This window comes from Protopterus annectens, chromosome 11.part0 (genome assembly GCF_019279795.1).
Source record: "Protopterus annectens isolate FY-2018-M chromosome 11.part0, PAN1.0, whole genome shotgun sequence".
In the NCBI taxonomy this organism is placed as follows: Eukaryota; Metazoa; Chordata; order Ceratodontiformes; family Protopteridae; genus Protopterus; species Protopterus annectens.
Genome location: NC_056745.1, coordinates 1,360,814,750 through 1,360,838,929, shown reverse-complemented (window position 1 = coordinate 1,360,838,929; position 24,180 = coordinate 1,360,814,750).

Genomic DNA, 24,180 nt, shown 5'->3' with positions numbered 1-24,180 from the left:
TCTCAAACAAAACATTTGATACAGTAATCTGAAAACATAACATATGTTGCTCTCCAGGCTAAGGCCTTCAAGTAGTACAACAGCAAAAAAAAAAAAAAAACACTTGTCTTGAAGATAAGAACCAATCAACACTTGAATTAAGCTGTCACAATGAAAATATATCTGTTACATAACAATGCTCACACTGACAAACAGAACTGTCTGTAAGACAGTAAGCTCTAACCGACCACTGTTCTCATGGTGAAATGTATGAAAATGTACAGCCATAAACCTTCATGTGTCTTACTACTGATATCCCTCACATATTGTAACAGCCTAGGTTAAAAATGATTCATACCCCTCCCTCATAAAATGTCTTACAAGGACCTATAACTGTGTTTTACATACACTGACCTCTGGACTGTACAAGGTCACACACGTTTTGTCCAGCTGTAGCCCTCATATATATGGACCCTACCCCACAATTTATGTGGGAGTCCACAACATCACTGGAATGGTAGCAGGAATGCCAACACTAAATAATGATAGGCCACTACTTAACAACCTCTTACTGCATGACATCTGGACAAAGCCTGGTATATAGGTGGAAGACAGAGGCTGGAACACAGGGCCATATTTGCAATATTGCTGTTATACACTTTGAAAGTTGCTGGTGTTACAGGATTAGTTGCATCATACCCTTACACAGGAATATGAAGTCAGAAACACAAATGGATGTTGCCATGTACTGATAGCACTCAATAGAGAGAATGCCACTGATATATCAGAGACAAGACCTCTGTGGTGAACAGACAAATCCTTTGGCCATCATTTGGATAGGCCCATAGTTCAGAGCTATGCAGACAGACTGCATTCCATGCAAAATGAGCATGTACACACAAACTCTGTAAAACTAGTGGTATTCAATGCATATAACAGCAATACTTACACTGTCCATAGGTCTAGAACCTTATACAAATATGTAGTTGGCCTGTGTCTGCAAGTCCTGTTGTAAGGGGTATTGCTACATGCTGTCTGAAACACTGCTGCCCACACACAGGAAGGATGTCTTCCATACAGGAAAGATAAAGGGACAACACTCACATGATGTAGTAGTGGGTTGCCATGACTGTGGTAATTGGAAGTACTACACAGCTGGCTGCATGCAGTTAGCAAGTGGTGAACACTGATTGGTGCAGAAGTCATCACCTGATCATAAGCATTACCTACAAAATACAGGCTGCAACCTATTCAAAGCAGCTAAATCCCTGTAGTGGATAGAGAGAGAGAGAGAGAGAGAGATAAAACTACAAACCAAACTGAAACAAAATTAAATAAAACAAGGGACACAAAGTGTACATAGAAGAGAGAACAATACTACAACAGGTATGTGAAACATATATGCATGTAATTGAATGTTGTACTTGGTCTGTAATAATGGGATAGATGCTGTGGAAAGATTTATATGTGCCATCAAGACTTGTTGTAATGATTCCAGCTGAACAACTGCTATGGACATAGCATCTGGCCCTGTGGGCAGTGGGCTATATGTGTCAACTGTGCAGATCAGCACTGAATGATAAGATGTAAGCCCTCATAGTGTGTGCTCTGTACCTCAAGGCATGTGTATTAGTGTGGCAAATAGCTGGAGGTGGAAGTAATGAAGTCATGATAGACACATGAGTTTCAGACCCCACCACCTTCAGGACAGTCATGTTAACTTGAAATGTATCATGCACAAACTTCATAGGCTTGTAATAGGCTTACCTGCAATCTGTCCCTATATATTCCCCCCAATGTTAGGCTGTGTCCATATGTGACACTCTTCTGTTTTGTAGCAAGGCAGAACAGTGCATATGTATGTGTGTGTGTGTGTGTGTGTGTGTGTGTGTGTGTGTGTGTGTGTGCATATAAATATATATATATATATATATGTGTGTGTGTGTGTGTGTGTGTGTGTGTGTGTGTATATATGTATATATATATATATATATATATATATATATATATATATATATATATATAAAAACACATGTATGTCTATAGATATACAGACATACACACACACACACACACACACACACACACACACACACACACACACACACACACACACACACATATATATATATATATATATATATATATATATATATATATATATATATACAGTTGTACACGGGTGCGAAATGGACAGTTATGTCCGGTGTGAAATCCATGTTGGGAACACATTGCCCTTGTTTGTGAAGGTGAGATTGGTATGTTGGGGAAGGTAGATTGGGTTGGAAGACAGACAAGACAGGATACAGGGGCAGTATATTACACATGTGGTGGGTAAACACCTTGGACAGGGAGGGGTGTTTGGAAAGTGGAAGCCCATGAGCCCCCAAATGGAAACAGTGGGACCAAGGTCCCAACCCATGGGCAGTCACAACTGCACCTTCACGGCCCTGAAGGTGGCTGAGCTGGGGGCTGAGCAGAAGGAGCATGTGGACCCTGTAATTGTGTACCGAGGGCCACAAGGCGGTGTAGCAGATCCCCCAATTCTCTGTGGAGCTCCTTATGCACCAGACCCTGGGCCTGACTTTAGGTGACAGGATCCTTTCTGTGTGTGCTCCCGGGGGCGGGGGGGCAAGCTCCATCCCCTGAGATGGTTCCACCTGAAGGTAGTGCAGGACCAGCAGATGATGAGGTCCCGGGGTGGGTCCCAGATGTGCTGTGGCCTGGTAACATGGCTAGATGAAGTGGGAGAGGTGGTTCTGCTGGGAACAGCCTTCCCAAACATGCTATTGTGTCACAGTAATAGAAGATATGTGGGTAGTAATAGTCCACACAATCCGGGATTACTTAACAGCATACATAGATATCCCCATTAACACAAAACACCAGATTTGGAGCAGTCGCATAGCAAGCAGAACACATGCATATATGGAACCATAGTGGCCCTTACAATGGCATACAGGTGACATTGTTAGCAATAGGCCCCCCATGATAGTGTTCCAACATGGAACATGACTAGAAACACATTGCAATATTTGTTGTACAATACAATATATGTCCCAATAGTAGGTTTGCTGTAAACATGCCCACTGAGTTGTGTGTTCAGATTATTGTTGTAGATATGGTGGGGGGAGACAGAGATGTCAATTAATAACTATTATATCCTTGCAGTATGAGGTTCTCAGACCTTTTTCCCTCTTTATGTCTTTCAGGCAACATGTCTAGAGAGCGGCTTCCAGTTTATTCCCTCCAGGAAAATAATGTGATCAACAACTACCTGGTGCAGCACCACCACACCCTCTTTGGCTGTACAGCCCATGATCTGCAGGTGAGGACTGCCCTGTAGAATGAGCTCATCCACAGGGTAAATGATGTCGGCCTGCATAACTGCAGTTATGAGCAGGTCCGACATCGCTGCACTGACCTCATCCGCCACCCCTGTCAGCGTGCTGCTGCAGTTAGGCGGGACTAGCTAGCCATGGGTGGAGGTGTCATGTCATCCAGCCCACCCGGCATATGCTGAGGAGCTCCTCACCAGCCTCGGGGTACCTGCCCGCCAGCAAAGCCAAGACCCAGCTGATAGCATTGTGGAAGTGGGTGCTATCCACACAATGGATGAAGATTGTGCAGGTAAGGCAAGGCCACAGGGCACATCAGTAGACCACTGTTGCTTATCCATCTGTATCTGTAAAGTTTCATCATGCATATGTGAGATAAAATATATATAGTCTGTTGCTGCAGTGTAGTAATGAACAGATGTGCGATGTGCATAATCTGTAGTATTGTGGGTTTGTACTGTTGATGTACTGAAATGCTGCTCCCACCCTGTACCAATGCCACAGGTGTGGCTACTGAAATCAAATCTCTCACATAAGTATGTAGGTCCCCCTGGTATACCTCTGGGGCAGCAGCCTGTAGCTGGTGAGTATGGTGTTGTTTGTTCAGGTCTGCCAATACACTGGCCATGTTATGGCCATGGTATTTGCCATTTACACAATTGACGCACCTACTCATAATGCATGCTGTACATGTTCACTTATTGTTGCTGTAACTGCACTGCACTGCATCACAGTGGTCACCATGGTGGCATATCTGAAGGGTATGTAAGAGTCCTGCAATATAACTAACAAGCTGTCATTGCAAGATGTGTGCACAGAGATGAACATAATGGTGGGACAAATGACCTACAATAGGAACATGTCTGAAACATCACCGTTATACAGTGCTACAACAATGTATATATCACCATTACAATTGCAACTGCTACAGATCTACCCAATGGCATATCACAATACCACATTTAACAACCCTTACAACCTGCAATGTGATCCTAATTTGAGCAATGAATGTGTAATATGGAATCCTATGTTAGGACAGCAAATATGGGGAATACATACCTTAAAAAACACTGGAAGCATATGTGTGCGCACATTCCAAATATATTGTGGAAGCAGCTTTTGAGGTACTGACAGCATTCACTTTTCATGAGTATGCACCTTCCATCAAGTACAGGTCCTCAATGTCACACCAAGAAATGGTCTGCTGTCCAAGATGTATGTCCATCACATTTTCCCACTCACCTGCAACAGAGGCAGCCGTGGCTTGCACACATCTTACTAGCCATGGAATGGATCACATATTCAACAGGTAGCACACAGGAGTGGGAGATGTAGACTTACCTCATCATTGCATATACCTTGGCAAACAGAGCAGACAGTCATGTATGTGATGAGGAAGTATGGGACAACATTAATGCAGAAAATAAACAGATGCCCATCTAAGTCAGATGATGACACATGTTGCAAACTGGTCATGGAGGCTGCTTAGAAACATGACGCAACACTGAGGGAGTTGCAGGAATGTCTAGCAAGTACTAGCTGTGCAGTACCTGTGTCGACAATCGCCTGGACTCTGCATAAGTATGCCCTATGGGTTAGGGTAATCAGATGGGACAGTTGTTCCACAAGAAACATCAGCCAGGGCTCTCTACAGGGAGCATATGCATAACATCAAAAGTCCCCCAAAGGCATGTGTTGCAATGTGTAATGGTGTACCAAGACCAAGTTCGAAACCTACAGACTGTATCAATTAAGATACATGTGCTGCACAAGCAACACCTCACTCCACCTCAGGCCTGCCATCCCTATCTGTACCTTGCTCGTGCCAGTGTACACCTGTATGTTTGCCATTCATTAGCAGGGACTAGGCCAGTACATAAGGTGTTCTGAATTTGCGACACTGCAAAATGACACTCATGTGGCCCATAATTGTCAAGCATCTGCAAAAACGCTGAGGGGGGGTGACATCCCGAAACACAACAGTGAACTAAAGCAGACATCCAAAGCTCGCTAAGAATGTCTGTATTTGCACACAGTCAAGGTTGTGAACTGTAACAGACATAACCCTGACTCCAAAGTAATAGTAAAGTCACTGTGTGACCTCCCAGGGTTGTGCACATGAGTTGACCTTGCAATCTGGTAGAGTTGAGGGACATCTGTAGGACAGAGTGACCAAATACTGGCAAGTGCAGATGGGCCATGCTAGTATACCCTTTCCAGGAATAGTGACTGCTGTAGTACACTTAACAGTTGATGCAACAAACCATCATGTTAAGGCTGTGCACACTTATGCACCCACATATTGTATGCATCTCAATCAGTGTCTGCACATCTAACACATTTGTTTGATACTGCATTTGACTGGGACAGGTCATCTGTCACATATCAGGTTTGTGTAATGTTAACATATGCAGTATTGTGCCCCCATGGCATATCAGGGAAGAAGGTGCCATGTCAATAATGGTGGGTACACTCCTCATAGCTACAGTAAGCTTTGAAGGTTGTCAGTGTAATTGTATTTTATTGCTCATACATGCACCGGTGATGATGACATCTGCAAATCGAACATCAGGCATTCACTATAGACATCAATCTTCACACATCCCAAGTATTTGTCGGACAAACACATAGGGGCTATGAGCAGCAGAGAAAATATAACTGACACAAATATACACATTCAGCAATGGCGTGTACACCTGTGAGGTATGGTGCACAGTACATACCATGGTGCTGAACAGGTGCACAGCAATACTGTGTACATGGGTGCAGTGTGTTCCAGGGGAAGGGGCATCACCTACTAACACAACTCATGCATCACAGAGATGCATAATGTTGGCAACAGAGATTGACTATAGCTGCAGTGCATGCTGTTGAGTGCCATATGTCATGCATGTTGACAGATGGGTAATGAGAGGTCTGTGTGTAATATCTTTGTGCAACCTCACCTGTAAGTGTGTGCGTGTGTGTGTGTGCATGTGTGTGTGTGTGTGTGCGTGTGTGTGTGTGTGTGTGTGTGTGTGTGTGTGTGTGTGTGTGTGTGTGTGTGTACAGATAAGCAATGACATACAGGTCTTAAAGTGTGTTTCTTGTTTTCCGCTCACAGGTGGGGAAGTGGGTCAGGGTCCCTCCTGCAGGCAAACTGATGTTAGTCTCCATACAGACTATGACAATGATGATAGGTATGGTGAGGCACAGGCAGGGTTGTCAGGGGCTGAAGCTGTGCCATCGGTTTACATTCCACTGTTATCCACCCCATCCCCACACACAGTCACATTGCCTCTACATACCCCATCACCAATGGCCATAGATGAGGGACAGTTGGCAGGTGGTGGCATGGGACAGGACAGTGTGATGACTATGGCAAGTGTGTCTGGACACAGCAGCCATAGCCAGATGCCTGGTGAGGTACCACACAGGCAGATGTACAGGGGTGCTTGTAAGAGGGCTGCCAGTCATCATGCCCCTGGCAGAAGTTCCACATCTGGTGTCAGGCCATCATGGAGGCACAAGCACGTATGGATCATTATACCAGACAGGGTCTGAGGCTTCAGAGGGCTACTCATTCTGCTGTTATTAACATCCATGATATTTCAGCTGCCCACCATTATTTTGCAGAGATCCTGGATAGATGGTTGGGTGAGATGGTGGGAATCCTCGACCATGCAATGTCTGTGCTTGAGCATATGGTGGGAGTAGTGCAACAGCCACATAGACATAGGTCAGCAACACCAACAGGTGGAGGTCGACGTGGAAGGCAAGTCAGAGCCACTCCCTTAGTAGCAGTACCAGCATCAGAACTGCGAGGGGCTGCTGTCTACACAACAACATAGCAGGGCATGTGCACTTGGCCCTAGCCAGTCCCAAGAGGGACCCAGATCCAGAGGACATATCTCATCATCAGGGGAGAGTAGGATATCTGGCCTTGTACCTGGTAGCACCTGTGGAACCCCTGGCAGGCACAGTTCTCATTCCATGGCTGGAGATGGTGAACTGCACACCCTGCTAGGTACAGTCTGCAACTGTCCAACTGACCCCTGTATAGGGCAACCACATGGCAGAACTGTGTGCATGCATACACACACACATCACCAACACAGCTAGGGCAACCCAATAGCTATACACACCACATCTGCACAGCAAAAGTACTAATGAAACCCCCTAACACACACACATGATGTCAACCAAATGGCTCAGCCTAGGTCTCTGGCAAACCCACAACACACCCTGTGCATATGATGAAACCTGTGCCACATCCCTATCATCCATAATATCAATGCAGGGATAGGCTAATATGGTTCTGATGAAGAGGGTGAATGTACTAAGGTGTACCAAAGTAATGCTGTGCAACATGTTTTCAGCAGTAAAGTTTAATGCTTACATGTCAGGATGTCTAGCTGTCCAGCCATGATGCATTATAGCTGTTATTAACACTGCCTGACAGTGGTCTCCATAATGTTCTCCATTTGTGTTGTAGGTGTCTATGTGTCAGCAGGATGTTGGTCTACTGTTGTTTCCTACAAGGGGTATGGCAATGTGGTGACACCTTGTCTGTGCCATATCCTGGGTACAGCTGAACACAAGTCATAGGTCTGTATAACAGATACTGCAAGTGCCAAATGCTTGATAGGTCTAAGGGGTGTATACATGTGAGTGCATGGTGGCTGATGTCAGCAGCCCTTCTACAGTGGACAATGGTAAGTGTACTGGGTGGTACACAGCACATGTTTGTGTATAACATGCACACAGAGGCTTTGGTGTTGATGCAATACACAGAGAATACTGTAGGTAACCCATTTTACCCTATGTAATTTTACCAAGACAGAATAGGCACAACATCACAATGGGAAATAATCAGTCTGCTAGTTTAATGTCATTGACGATGGTACTGGCAGGTTATATGTCCCCTTCCCCAATGTAGTGCAATCCTCAACTTGGTAAACATAAGGGTGCTGGTGTGGGTGGCACAGTCCTACCTTTAGAGGGTGTGGGGTGGTGTAGAACCGTAGATAGTGTGATTGACAACTACTTAACCTGTTAACATAAACTGTACTGTATTACAGCCAACTAAGCGGGGGGATACAAACATCAATAACCACAATGATGGTGGCTATGTGCACAAGATTCACACCCAGCTATATATATACCAACCCCAGTATCGCTGCACAGCTATACAGTGGGGAAGAGGGAATTTACACATCTACTACTAGTTTTGATGGAATGAATTTCCACAAGATGATACCTTTGAAATGTTAGCATTTACCAGTCAGTTCTCAGACAGATGACCTCCTGGGACATGTATTTTCTGCAAACTGAAGTAGATCCCTTCACATACACACATACTCTTACTTGGCAACACTGAGAGTAGAACCCCCACCTAGTTACTTATTACTACTAATGTGTGTGGACTTAATTGCACACAGTACACAGCTTTTAGGATGAGGTTTGTCCCAGGTTACTTGTTAAGTGAAGAACATCACCAGGCCTTGCACAGTATGGTAATGGAGGATGTACTGGTTGTTTATGAACAATACATAGTGTGACATACTGTCATATACACATTGACAAACACATAACAGTCATAGACACATTTGAGTGACCTGGGTTTATCAGTGCTAACTACCTTGTCAGTGAGTCCATTCTGCTACAGATAAGTTGCACACAGTACATGCATCATTGGGCTGGATAGTGTAATCAGTTACCTGTATGGTTGATGGTGAGAGTGGTCCTCATACAGTGGACCTTGGGGCATGTACTGGGGGTACCATTGTGTAAAGACAGTATACCCAGCACCCACATCCCACATTGGATATTGCACTCAGTGAAACCCATGATAATACTCTGACGAGGTGTGTTCCCAGCACAAGAATCTGGTAGTCTATTGGCCGTTTTGGGCAAATTTCTAGCTCTTTCAAGTCCCCCTGTATAAAACCCGCTTTGGCACGGTTTTTGCACTTGTTACTACTCAGCCAAGCTCCTCGTGGTCCTGCAGAGTGGTGCTAGCAGCAGAGAGGCTAAAAGAGCAACTGCTAACCTGATAAAAGTGTTTTTTCCTGCTACTACCTGGGCAACTGTCTGATCTAGCTAAACTGCAAGTATTTCTGCTTCTTGAACTGTTTTAAACTGTTTAAAGTTGTTTTTGCACCTGCACTTTTAAAGTTTGTCCTGTTTGTTGCATTTACCTGTTGAGGCTACACACTCAAGTGCGCTAGCCTGTGTTACATATTTATTGCATTTTCCTGCTGTTTGTTGCAAAAAAGAAAAAAAAAAATTATCCTTGTTTCCCATCTTTCCTGACCTAGAGTAGTCCAAATACAGGCTTTGCTGTATTCTTGACTTTTGGAAAGTTCCTGTGTTGCCAATTTCCTTTCTTGGATAAAGGGAGGCTTCTTTGTTCACCAGTGGCAGTGGGGAGCTTAGAGCAGCCTATCTATCCCTGGAGGAGTGTTCCCAGCACAAGAATCTGGTAGTCTATTGGCCGTTTTGGGCCAATTTCTAGCGCTTTCAAGTCCCCCTGTATAAAACCCACTTTGGCACGGCTTTGTGCGATTTTGCGCATAGCGCAGCATCAGGCAGCTCCGCTTAATTGGGTTTAAACCATTCTCGGCTCCACAAAGTCTGCTCTTCACTTTTTCCCTTAGAACTGATGTAGTTCTAATAATAAACACCCTATTCCTAGTCTAAAGCCTGGCACTTGCTCACTAAAGCAATTATATAAGTCAGCACTAAAAAATTAAAAGCACTACACCCTCACAAGCTCCCCTTGAGTACCTTGTTCCCCATTCGCCCTTTTTTTCAATTATAAAGGAATTCCCAGTACTATTCTAGCATGTCCAAAGGTCAGTTGTCAATCTCCTCTTCGGTCCAGCTGGTGAATCTGGGAATCTTGAGGCAATGTTACAACTGCCTCATGTACACAGACAACCCTCTCCTCCTCCCAACAAATTCCAACACATGTGAGAGATGCAACCATATAGCCAAACTGGAGGCTAAGCTCTCTCAACTCAGTACTGACGTAACCAGTCAGGAGGAGAAGGAAACCATACTCACTACAATTCCAGTCTCACATAGACCTACTACGACAGCAAACCAAATACATAAACACACAAAAACATACTCGGAGGCTCTAAATAAAAATCTGCCTAAGCAGCAGAGACCTCCAAAGCAGACACCCGAGCAACCGCTACCCCAAAACAAAACACGTGCAACACATAGCTCACAAAGCCAGTATGCCAAACGGTCACAGCCCTTAAGGCTAAACAACACACCTGATACACTTGTAATAGGTGACTCTATCGTCAGGCACACTGACGTCCCGCTCACTAGGCTGAACAAGGAGAAGGTCACGGTGAACGGCCTGTCAGGCGCTAGGATCCGCCACATAACACAAGCACTCGGGTCACTCCAAGGCAAGTACAAATATGACTCAGTCATTGTCCATGCTGGTGTGAATGACCTGAGACATACCTCCCTGGACTACATGAAAAGAGACATAGAGGAGCTCTCTGAGCATGTAGCCTAGGCCGGTATGACCCTGACCTTGAGAAGCATCTTACCCTCACCAAGAATGATGCCACAATATGAAGACAAGATGATCAATTTCAACAATTGGATTAAGTATTGGTGTCATTCAAAGGGGATCCAATGCCTGTCAGCCTGGGATGACATGCTCGACAAACCACGATGCTTCACTAGGGATGGCTTGCACCTGTCACCCATGGGCTTTCGGATATTGGCAAAGGCTCTTGCCACCCCCATAGTGCCTTGTTTAGGCAAGGCTCAAAAGACAAACCCACCTCCATAGGTATCACAAGGGATAAGAAACTAAGAGTAATACTACTCAATGCCAGAAGTCTAAACCTCAAGATGCATGCACTCGAAACTCTCCTTAGCATGGGGAACATCGATATCTGTGCAGTAACAGAAACCTGGTTCAAGGCTCCTGAGAGCACCCCAGCACTACCAGGTTATACCTCATACCATGCTTTTTGGCCACAAAACTTGGAATGAACCACAAAAGGAAGGGGAGTATCAATATTCGTCAAAGATACCCACACCTCCAGGTTGGTGGCACAGCACGAAGCATCAGAGACTATCCATGTGCAACTAACAGTGGGTAAAACTGCCTTCCAGTTTACAGCCTGCTACATACCACCCTCCCAAACCCAGGAGCCCCACTCAGCCTTCCTGAGAACACTGGAAAATATGAAGGTCTCTCCAAACACCATTATATTAGGCGACTTCAACTACCCAAACATAGAATGGGAGCATTTCTCTAGCTCCAACACCCTAGCCCAAAGGTTCCTAGAATTTTTAAACTCAAATGCTATGGAATAACTTGCTACCACTCCCACAAGAGGGGAAAACATACTGGACCTGATCATCACCAACATGGGGGCTCTATGCTCCAGACCAGAAGTGTATCCCTCACTGGTAAGATCAGACCATAAACTAATCTCACTGGATATTCACTTCCCAACCCCACTTCCTGCCCAGAAAACCACAGTGAAAAACTCTAAAGCAAATTTCACACTCCTCAAAACCGAGGTGGAATCCTTCAAAGCCCCCGGGCCTGTGGAAAATATGGCCCAGACCGCAGAATCCTTTATAAACGCATTCCATGAACACCTTCAGGAATGCATGGATCATGCAATCCCAAATAAAACCAAGAACCAATCCTCCATAGGCAGGCGTCCTGTCTGGTAGACCCAAGCCATAAACAAACTATACAATAGAAGGAGGAAGCTACTACATGATAGAGCAAAATCCCAAAAAGGGAAGGCATCTCTGATCAGTATTAGCAAAAAACTGCAGGCACTCATAAAATTGTCTAAGGCCAGCATCGAGAGAAAAATTGCACAGGACACTAAGGATAATCACAAGGCTTTCTTTAGTTATGTTAGGAACCTGGGTGGGAATTCCCAGATATGCTCAGAATTAGTCCAAAATGACAAAAAGTACACCGAACCCACAGACATTGCCAACATCCTAGCTGACAGGTTCAGCGCAAACCTCTCCCCCCCATCCCCACCAAAAGGGCAAATATCTATCCCAGCAGAGTGCTGCCCCCCTGACATCTCAGATGCTCAGGTAAGAGCTGCCCTCTCCAAAGCACAAAACACAGCATCAATGGGACCAGACGGTGGCCCAGGCTGCATCCTACATGAACTCCAAGAAGAGCTAAACCCAAACATAAAACTGCTGTTCAATCTCAGACTTACTACAGGATATGCACCCAAAGAGTGGCATACAGCAACAGTGGTCCCTCTCCACAAAGGTTGTGCCTCAATGGATCCTGGAAACTATCGCCTCATAAGCCTGACTAGCTTGGTCTGCAAAGCTATGGAAAGGATCATCATGGACCTCATAAATAAAGATATTGGGGACCTACAGACACTGGATCATACCCAGTTTCGCTTTGTTAAGGGCAGATCCTGCCTCTTAAACCTGGTCGATTTCTTTGAAACAGTCACCAAGGCCATTGACAAGGGGAAGGGGGTCCATACAGCCTACCTGGACTTCGCAAAAGCCTTCGATACAATACCCCACTCAGGCATTATAGATAAGCTCACCAGCTTAAATATAAACCCCTATGTCACCCCTATGTCACTAGATGGGTTGCCAACTGGCTCAAGGACAGAACCTGCATGGTTAGAATTGCTGGAGCCATGTCAGACTCCAAACCAGTTACAAGTGGCATCCCACAAGGCTCAGTCCTGGGACCTCTCTTGTTTGGTATATATTTCTCGGAGGTACAGGCCAACATGGAAGGACTGTGGCTGACCAAGTTCGCAGATGACTGCAAACTAGGCACCATAATTGACTCTCCAGCCAACACAAGCATCCTACAAATAGAAACAGACATCTGGTGCCAGAGCCATGGCCTCAAGCTAAACACCAAAAAGTGTATAGTCATCCCCTTTGGCAAAAACAAAGTGCCCACAAATTACCACATAGGTGGTAATCCATTAAGTACGGAAGAAGTAATTAGGGACCTGGGGACCCAAGTTGATAGCAATCTCTCATTTGAAAATCACATGGCCAAAGTGGTTAGAAAAACATTTTATATAGCCCACCTAATCATGAAGGGATTCACATCTAGATTAGGGGAGGTCATTGTGCCCCTTTACTCATCCCTCATCAGGCCTGTAATTGAGTACAATGCCCCTTTTGGGATGTACCTTACCAGACACCTGCAGCAACTGGAAAGACCCCAAAAGTACCTCACCAAGAGGATCAAAGGGCTCAAACAGATGCCATATGCTGCCTGGTTAAAGAAACTCCAGCTCTACTCAGTGGAATACTGCCTGGTCAGAGACGATCTGTGCCTGACGTATAAAGCCATGTCCAACCCGGGTTTAATGGACATGCTGCACCTCAGAAAATCCAAATCCCATCAAGCTACGCGCTCGAGAGACTTGAAACTCAGCACTGAAATAAATAGGACATGCTGGAGGGACAGATTTATAACCCAGAGGCTCCCTTCACTCTAGAATAAAATCCCAGTCCAGGTTAGGCAGAGTCCGTCATTGACTCTCTTCAAGAGGAATCTTGATGAGTGAATGGGAGATCGTAGGTTTACCCTGGGTATCACTTCTGCATCATTGTTAGACAGAGGCACAGTATACTAACCTCAAAAAAGAGCATATCAAACTTCATTTAAAATGGGTGGCGAAAGCCAAACACACTCTAGCTAGGCTTATAAATGCTCTAGGGCAGATAGCCTAGTATGAACCTATGAACCTATGACATACTCACAATCACACATTGACCAGGACTGCAATACAACCCCTTGTCTATCTCAAGAGTGCTACTTCAGGGATGTGCATCTATTGCCCATGCCATAGGGACAGTAGAGTGATGCTTTGTCATGGCTCTCCTATGGTCAGCAACATCCCTATCCCTTATTCTGTATGGCAAGGTGTATTGTATTAGGAGAATGTGGCCTCAGAATGCTGTATCCTACAAATATGCACACTTGCATACATACACACTCTTGCCAGGACTCAGAGGGTAACCCATGCCTATCTACCCATGTGTACAACAGTGCTGTGATGGTACTGCATGCTCCAGGTAGCCCATAGGGTGAAGAGTGTAACAAGGTACATGTAATGTCCATTACAACAGCAGCCATATCTAACTATGGCAATGGTTGGTGTAGTGGGTGAGAAGGCCCTCAAGGTATAATCAACTGCAGGTTTACAAACACACAAACACTGTTATTCTCAGTAATGCACGCTGACACATTTTTCTGTACTGGAGTTCATAGGTGCAGATGTTCCTAGGTGTGTACCAGGATATTGTCCATGGAGAGATGAGAAGAGTAGGGGATGTGGGTACAGTGGTATCATGCCACTTGCCATTTGTCAGCAGGCCATCTATCAACTGATGCTACATGAGAAATCCCCAGGGTGAGAGTTAAATGAAACCTCCAATCATCTGGTTGCATCTTGAAGAGGGCCAGTGAGGTGCTCCAAATGACATGTATGCAACACATATTACATAACATGGTCATTGTCTGTCTTGGAGACCAAGCATGTTCTATTGACTCTGGTAGTGTAGTTGAGGTATCCATGGCATGTGGTGCATACAGGTGGGGTTCCTAGCTATGGCATTCATAACACAGCTGGGCAGACATGTCAGTGTCAGTCAAGCATAGATTGCCTGTAAGCAGCCAAGATAGATACCTGACATTTGTACATCTGTACAGAGGACAGACAGACATCAGCTAGCCAACTGGTTATGCATTAGGATGAATGTTTTGACAGATGGACGTCTGACACTGATAGGTATGCCATTATTACATGACAGCAGCCCTCAATGACATATCCTATACACACAGTAGTTTACAGTTAATATCCACATGTCAGATCAATATCCAGTAGCAAATATTTAATGACACACAGCTCACATGCCAAGAACACAATAGTCAGGACTCAGAGTCCATCTTTGAATGCAGGGGTGTTTGGTTCCAGTACAACAATCTGCAATCTACTCTTACTCGGGAAAGCACTGTTAACACTAGTAAAGTAATGATACACTACATGCCAGTGTGACTGCATATAACCTGGGATGCTACCCATGTATGAAACACATTCAAACAGAAAAGAGTGTTGTACAAGCCATATATACTCAGGTGTCCCAGACAGTAAACTCACACCCATTGCTACTCTAATGACAGCACATAGACACATGTTATGTACATGGAATTAAATACACTTATTAAAGATGTCATTACCCTGCTATTTTGTCAGACTGGAATATGATCACTGGTTACTAGGGCTAAGCCATGCTTAGCAGGTTTCAGCATTGCTGCAATATAAATGCTAAGCAGATTTGTGCACTGGTAAATGTGTAAGTGCCTTTTCATTTAACCATATGTTAGCACCACTTACCATTGCGCAAACCTGCACAAACCCACTTAAAGCTGTTCAAAACTGTCTTAACCACTCTGTATCCAACAATCGTTGTTCAGCCTAGCAACAAAATATACAGCCCTTGCAGGTCTTGAACCCAGGACCCTGTACACTATAGCCAGAACAGTTTACCACTATGCCATCACTGTTATGAATGTTGCTTGTTTTTTCCAATATATCTGTCAGTACACATACTGAATAGTAGTGAACAACTGCTTTGACTTCTACAATTGTGTAGTACTTGTTACTGAAAATATTGTTGAAACAGTATGTTATATCTATATAAACACATATCAGATAAATATGGTGAGATACATCTGGGAAGGTAAATACAACACTCATGTTTACACATAACAAGGATATGGATATATATATTATATATACACACATATATATATATATATATATATATATATATATATATATATATACATATGTAGATATATTTATACATGTACATACACATATATATTTATTTATGTATTATAGATCTATCTGTATATATATATGTGTGTGTGTGTGTGTGTGTGTGTGTGTGTGTGTGTGTGTGTGTGTATATATATATATATATATATATATATATATATATATATATATATATATATATATATATATATATATATATATATATATATATATATATATATATACATATATATATATATATATATATATATATATATATATAAAACAAAAAATGGGAAATAGGGAAGAACTGATGAATATATATTAAAAACTTCACAAAATAAATTCAATAACCTCTCTGTGATATAAACTTTCATTCCATTTATTGTGTAGGAACTTCATCAGAATAATTACAAATGTGAAAGGCATCATGTTAAATAGTACTCCAAACTATAAATAATTAGTAAACAACCAATGGTAAATAAGAATGCTTAATAATATGCATCAGTAGGTAATAAGAGCTAGACATTTGACTACATTATGTGCAAGTGACATGAATATTCAGTGACTGACACTGACACTTTAGAAAACAGTTATTGCATCCATCTTAGGGCACATTTCATGTTAGTAGATTCATTAAGACCAGGGTGACAGTCTGCTTTTAAATACAACTGCCATTTCAACTCCAAGACTTGCAGGAGATTGTCAGAGTCCCCCCAAAAATCAAGAATCTGTTTCAATATAAAAAAAACTAAATCTTTCAAAATTAGTACAGACAATACTATGTTTGCCTAAGGCATTGGACTTGTCCCTAGATCTAATGGCTGTGTTGTGCTCTTTTATTCTATCGCTCAGCCTGCGTGTGGTCTTACCAATATAAAAACTTTGACATGAAGAACATATAGCTGCATACACTACCAATGAGCTGTTGCAGTTAAAATGTTTTTAAAAATAAATGGTGGTATTACAATGTGTAAACACATAAGAATTCTCTGTAAAAATGTAGTCACTGCATACACATTTACCACACTTAAACATCCCATTAGTGTAATCTGTACTCTTTGGTTCAGATAAAAGAAATGCTTTTACTTGTTTCTTAAAAAACAAAAGACTTAAAGATCTTAGATTTTTTGAAAGTGAACTTAGGAACAAATCCAATAAGTGGTTTTAAATTACTGTCATTAGGGATGATTCTCCAATTGTTGTTGATAATACTTCTAATGTGCTTCATATCCCTGCTAATGGGGAGTGAAAAGCTTAAGGATCTGTTAGTGTCAGTGGATGGATTAGATGTAGTAGTGAAACCCCATTTTAAAATGGGCTTGAATTTGGCGTGTCTCAAGGAATTAATCTCACTCCTAATGGACAGAACTAAAGGTAAGGAGTAATTTCTTTGTACAAATAATCCAGTTAAAAAGTCACACTCAAAGTTAAAGGTATTATCATCACAAATCAACCTATAAAGCCTCACAAACTGTCCTTTAACCACATTCCTCTTCATAAAAAATGACATATAGTAGGTCCTCAATATAATAATTTAGCAAAACCTGCCCCACAGTGCAACCTGTCATTACACAATCACAGCAACCTCCACACAGGATACTGATGACAGATGCAAACGTGCCAGTACTGAGATTCAAACCCCTACCTAGCTATGCATTGTTACTATAGTGTACTGCATTTATGTCATGCACCATGGACCTTATTGGATGGATCTTGTCCCAAGGTACTTTTAAGGTGAGGAACATCACCAGCCCTTGTAAATACTGGCATTGGGTGATGTAGTGGGTGAGAGATCCCATAAATATTTTTTTTCCTAATCACACGTTTACATTTGCCAGGGGTGAGGTTCAAACCTCTATCTAACAACCTTTATGGACCATTATGTTACACATTTAGGACATGCACCACTGACCTGACATGGTTTAGGCTTTGCAACACATCAGCGAACCAAACACATAAATACACAAAAACATACTCGGAGGCTCTAAATAAAAATCTACCTAAGCAACAGAGACCTACAAAGCAGACATCCAAGCAAACGCTACCTCAAAACAAAACACACACAACACATAACCCACAAAGTCAGTGTGCCAAGCAGCCACAGCCCTTAAGGCTGAATAACACACCTGATACTCTTGTTATAGGTGACTCTATTGTCAGACACACTGACATCCCGCTCACCAGGCTGAATAAAGAAAAGGTCACAGTGAGCTGCCTGTCAGGCGCTAGGATCCGCCACATAACGCAAGCACTCAGGTCACTCCAAAGCAAATACAAATATGACTCAGTCATTGTACATGCTGGTGTGAATGACCTGAGACGTACCTCCCTGGACTACATGAAAAGAGACATAGAGGAGCTCTTGGATCATGTAGCCCAGGCTGGTATGACCCTGACCTTGAGCAGCATCTTACCCTCACCTAGAATGATGCCACAGTACAAAGACAAAATGATCGATTTTAACAATTGGCTAAAATTTTGGTGTCATTCAAAGGGGATCCAGTGTCTGTCAGCCTGGGATGACATACTCGACAAGCCACGTTGCTTCGCTAGGGACGGCTTGCACCTGTCACCACTGGGCTTTCAGATATTGGCAAAGGCTCTTGCCACCCCCATAGTGCCTTTTTAGGCAAGGCTCAAAAGTCAAACCCACCCCCATAGACAGCACAAGGAACAAAAAACTAAGGGTAATGCTGCTAAACGCCAGAAGTCTTAACCTCAAGATGCACGCACTCGAAGCTCTCCTCAGTATGGAGAACATCAATATCTGTGCAGTGACAGAAACCTGGTTCAAGGCTCCAGAGAGCACCCCAGCACTACCAGGCTATACCTTGTATCATGCTTTTCGGCCCCAAAACCCAGACCGAACCACAAAAGGAGGGGGAGTTTCCATATTTATCAAGGATATCCACACCTCCAGGTTAGTGGCATTGCACGAAGTATCAGAGACCATCCATGTGCAACTAACAGTGGGCAAGACTGCTTTTCAGTTTATAGCATCCTACAGACCACACTCTCAAAGTCAGGAATCCCATTCGGCTTTCCTGAAAACATTGGAGAACATGAAGATCTCTCCGAACACCATTATATTGGGCGACTTCAACTACCCAAACATTGACTGGAAGCATTACTCAAGCTCCAGCACCTTAACCCAAAGATTCCTGGAAATTATAAACTTAAATGCTATGGAACAACTAGTCACCACTCCCACAAGAGGGGACAACATACTAGACCTGATCATTACCAACATGGGGACTCTATGCTCCACACCAGAAGGATATCCCTCATTGGTAAGATCAGACCATAAATTAATTTCACTGGATGTCCACATCCCGACCCCACCCCCAGCCCAGAAAACCACAGTGAAAAACTTCTCAAAAGCAAACTTCTCACTTCTCAAAACTGAAGTGGAATCCTTCAAGGCCCCAGGGCCAGTGGAAACTACAGCCCAAACTGCAGAATCCTATATAAATGCATTCTATGGACATCTCCAGGAATGCATGGATCATGCTATCCCAAACAAAACCAAGACCCGATCATCCAAAGGCAGGCGTCCAGTCTGGTGGACCTCTGCCATAAATAAACTGTACAACAGAAGGAGGAAGCTACTACATGATAGAGCAAAATCCCTAATAGGGAAGGCATCTCTGATCAGTACTAGCAAAAAATTACGATCCCTCATAAAATCCTCCAAGGCCAGCTTCGAGAGAAAAATTGCACAGGACATCAAATACAATCATAAGGCTTTTTTCAGTTATGTTAGAAACCTGGGATGCAACTCCCAGACTTGTTCTGAGTTGATTCTAAATGACAAAAAATACACTGAACCCACAGACATAGCCAATATCCTGGCAGACAGGTTCAGTGCAAACTTCTCCCCCCCTCCCCCCCAAAACAGCAAATATCTATCCCGGCAGAGGGCTGCCTCCCAAACATCTCAGATGCTCAGGTGAAGGCTGCCCTCTCCAAAGCAAAAAACACTGCTTCCATGGGACCAGATGGTTTCCCAGGTTGCGTCCTACATGAACTACAAGAGGAACTAATCCCTCAAATAAAACAGCTATACAATCTCAGCCTCACTACAGGATATGTGCCCACAGAATGGCATACAGCAACAGTGGTCCCACTCCACAAAGGTGGAGCCTCTACAGACCCTGGAAACTATTGCCCCATAAGCCTGACTAGCTTAGTCTGCAAGGCTATGGAGAGGATCATCATGGAGCTCATAAACAAAGACATTGGGGACCTACAGACACTAGATCATACCCAGTTCGGCTTTGTCAAGGGAAGATCCTGCCTTTTGAACCTGGTTGACTTCTTTGAAACAGTCACCAAAGCCATAGATGAAGGGAAGGTAGTCCACACAGCCTATCTGAACCTTGCAAAGGCATTTGACACAATACCCCACTCGGGCATCATAGATAAGCTATCCAGCTTAAATATAAACCCCTATGTCACAAGATGGGTCGCAAACTGGCTCAAAGACAGAACCCACAGAGTGAGAGTTGCTGGAGCCATGTCAGACTCGAAACCGGTCACAAGTGGCATCCCACAGGGTTCTGTCCTGGGACCAATCTTGTTCAGTATATACTTTTCCGAGGTACAGGCAAACGTGGGAGGACTATGGCTCACCAAGTTCGCAGACGATTGCAAACTGGGCGCCATAATCAACTCTCCAGCTGACACAAACATCCTTCAAAAAGGTCTCACAGAGACAGATAACTGGTGCCAGCACCATGGTTTAAAGCTAAATGCCAAAAAATTTATAGTCATACCCTTTGGTAAAAACAATGTGCCCACAAATTACCTCATAGGCGGAAACCCATTAAGTACAGAGAAAGTTATTAGGGACCTGGGGACCCAAGTTTATAGCAATTTCTCCTTTGAAAACCACATTGCCAAAGTGGTTAGAAAGACCTTCTACATAGCCCACCTCATCATGAAGGGTCTCACATCTAGATCAAGAGAGGTAATCGTGCCCCTTTATTCATCCCTCATCAGGCCCATCATAGAATACAATGCCCCTTTTGGGATGTACCTTACTCAACACCTGCAGCGATTAGAAAGACCCCAAAAGTATCTCACCAAGAGGATCAAGGGTCTCAAACAGATGCCATAAAGTGCTCGGTTAAAAAAACTCCAGCTCTACTCAGTTGCATACCGCCTACTTCGAGGCGATCTATGCCTGACATACAAAGCTATGTCAAATCCAGAATTAGTGGACATGCTCCACCTCAGTAAAGCTAAATCCCTTAGAGCCACACACTCGAGGGACTTGAACCTCAGCACAGAAATAAATAGAACTTGCTGGAGGGACAGGTTCATAACCCAGAGGCTCCCTTCGCTCTGGAATAGAATTCCAGTTCATGTGAGGCAGAGCACTTCACTGAATCTCTTCAAGAAGAATCTCGATAAGTGGATGGGGGATTGTAGGTTTGTCCCAGGGATTACTCCCGTGTCACTATTAGACAGAGGCACAGTAAACTAAACCTTAAAAAAGGGCACAGTATACTCAAATCAAGGGGTGGCATAAGCCATACAGAATCGGGCTAGGCTTATAATTGCCCCAGGGCAGATAGCCTAGTATGAACCTATGAACCTATGAACCTATGATATCTGCAGGATTGCTAAAGTCAGGCTCTGAGATGAGTACTGGCTGTAAATGGGGACAAAATCTTTGAGGTACACATACCACAGATGAGAGTCAAACCCATAGCTGTGTAGTTATTGCTACTACATTGTTCCGCATTTATAGCATGCACCATGGAGCGTATAGCGCGACCCTTCTCCAAAGGTGTATTTCAAGGTAGATGTCATCAGCAGGCTTTCTAAAGTAGGGCAATGTGACTTGTAGTGACTGTGAATGGCCTCAAAACCTTTACTCTCTACACACATGCACACAGAGTTTCACAGTTGCTATGTCAGGGATTAGAACTCCTACCTAACTAGTACATCATGTTATAGCATTATGCAGTTATTGCATGTGCCATGGAGCTTACAGGGCTGAATTTTTGTCCAAGGAGGTATTTCCAGGTGACTGACATCAGCAGACTTGCTAAAGTAGGGCAATGGGAGGTGTAGTGACTGTGATGGCCTCAAAAGCATTACTCTCTACATACACTCACAGAGTTTCACAATTGCCATGTCTGGGATTAGAACTGCTACCTAATTATTACATTACACTAGAGCATTATACAGTTATTGCATGCACCACGTAGCTTACTAGGCTCAAGTTAGTCCAAGGAGGTATTTCACGGTGACTGACATCAGCGGGCTTGCTAAAGTAGGACAATGGGAGGTATAGTGACTGGGAATGGCCTCAAAAGCATTACTGTCTACACATACGTACTCACACAGACTATCACAATTGCCATACCTAGGATTTGAATTCTTACCAAATTAGTACATCACACTAAAGCATTACGCAGTTATTGCACATGCCACGGAGCTTAAAGGGCTGAATCTTGCCCAAGGAGGTATTTCAAGGTGACTGATATCAGCAAGCTTGCTAAAGTAGGGCAATGGGATGTGTAGTGACTGTGAATGGCCTCAAAAGCATTACTCTCTACACACACGCACATTTTCACAGTTGCCATGTTAAGGATTCGCACTCCTCCCTAACTATGTTACACTATAGCATTACACAGTTATTGCACGCACCATAGAGCTTATAGGGATGAATGTTTTCCAAAGGGGTATTTCAAGGTGACTGACATTAGCAGGCTAGCTAAACTAGGGCAATAGGGAGTGCAGTGTGTGTGAATGGGCCATAAACTATTCCCCTGAAAACACACACACAACACTCAGTCACACACAACTTTACATTTCACAGGACTGGGTATACGACTACTAGATGAATAATCACTTGTACTGTTATGTTACACAGACACTATAGTGCTAACGGCTACCAGAAGCAAATGTCTACAGTGACAGATATCGGCACATCATGTGAAATTAGGCAATTGGATGTGTGGTGGGTGAGACAGGCATCATAATGGGAAACTCTTTGACACTGTCTGTCTCTCTCCTCCCCACATCTCTGTTTGTGTATGGTTGATCTATTATAGTATGTTGTCCTTGGATATATGTGTGTATTCCTATCCGATGTGTGTGCAAAGCATGAATGGTGTGCAATGTGGTGTGTATGCACAGAAATCTGTGACTTACTGATATGTATAGTCCACTGTTGTTGTCAGACATGGGCTTCGCTTATTAAAGTGTGGGAGCATGCTCAGTATGACCCTTCTCTATTTCTTGTCAGACATGGGCTTTGTTCCTCTAAGTGTGGGAGCATGCCCAGTATGACCTTCTGTATTGAATGTGTGAATCCATTACAGGTAGGTTGTACTCCAGTGCAGGCATTTGTATTCTACAGCTACAGCTATCACCTGTTTCTGCAGGATATCTGTAGATAGGTTGACAATATGGAGTCACAATGGGAAAAGGATAGTGGGATACTGTAACTAATTGTGTCTGTGCTGCTTGTGCTACATGGTTTTGGTGTTAGCAGAGATATTCAGACATATGTACTGTTTTACACTGTGCTGTATTATGTCATCAGCTACTGACAAATATACTTATTTGTTCACAGTAATTTCCTGCGAAATACAAGATGAATGAAGCTGTGTCCAGTATTGTTGTCTGCAGCCTACATATTCTTGCACACTCATGCCATTTTAGAGGGAGAGCTGCAGACATGTGCTGATGGGTCTGTGTACATGTTCCAGCAACTTTCTCGAAGAATTGTTGAGTATTTTTGACCGTAGTGGTTTTGAAGTCATGAGAGCCCTGATTAAAGAAAATGAAAGGATTATGGGGCAAGTATATCAGGGGATAGAATACATTAATGAAGTAGTGACCAATGATCTTATGTTTTCTGTTGAAAATGAGAAGAGAAAATATTTTATTATTAAGCAACAGGTGGAAGAAAAATGTCATGTTATTTTTAAAAGGAAGTGTGGCAAAATAGATAGGGATTTGATGGCTTACAGACAGAAAAAAGCATACCCGTACCCTAAGAATGACAAATTTGGTGGAAAAAT